This window comes from Panthera uncia, chromosome D2 (genome assembly GCF_023721935.1).
Source record: "Panthera uncia isolate 11264 chromosome D2, Puncia_PCG_1.0, whole genome shotgun sequence".
NCBI lineage: Eukaryota > Metazoa > Chordata > Mammalia > Carnivora > Felidae > Panthera > Panthera uncia.
The window spans coordinates 49,944,383-49,945,111 of NC_064818.1; positions in this window are offsets into that span (position 1 = coordinate 49,944,383).

Sequence of the window (729 nt, forward strand, 5' to 3'; positions counted from 1 at the left end):
GGAACAAAGCAGGGATAGGAGGCAGGAAAGGGATGCAGGGAGAGAGCGAGATGTAGGCGCGTGGGGACGGGAAGGGAGAGGCGGATTTGGCAGTCAAAGGGGGGACGAAACGAACAGGAATGGAAAGTGTGGCCTGGCCGTCCAGCGCTGTGGTGGAGAAGGTGGAACCCACGGCGTCTCACTTCCCCCCCACCCCCAGGTTTTTCCTTTGTAGGTGGGGGCTCTCAGGGCATCTGGAAAGGATCGGTGGGCTAAGAAAGGAAAGGCTGTCGCCTGAGGATGCGCAGGCTCGAGACCGCCTCTCCTGGAGCAGGCGGGCAGGCAGGGACAAGCAGTGACCCCAAGGCTTTGTGGGCACTGGGCGGGGGAGGGGAGGGGAAAGGCCACCAGCCAGGTCCCGCGGGTCCCGGACGCCCAAGGTCAGGGCTGTCCATGCAAAGCATGTGGCCGCGCCCGCCCCGCCCTAACCAGCGCCAACTCGGGTGCTCTCTATCCCGGCCCGACCCTCTGCAGACCTCCGCTTGTCCCCCGGAGCCCAGACCCTCTAGGGCAGACCCCTCCTCGCCGTGCCTGGCGACAGTCGGCAAACAACATGGCGGCCGGCGTCGGCCGCGGCGCCTCCTCTCCCAACCCCGAGAACGGCCCGGCGGGCAGCGGCGGGCGCCCCGACCAGCAACCCGCGAGCCCGGGGCGGGGCGGGGGCGGCCGCGGCGAGCGGCGAGCAGCGGC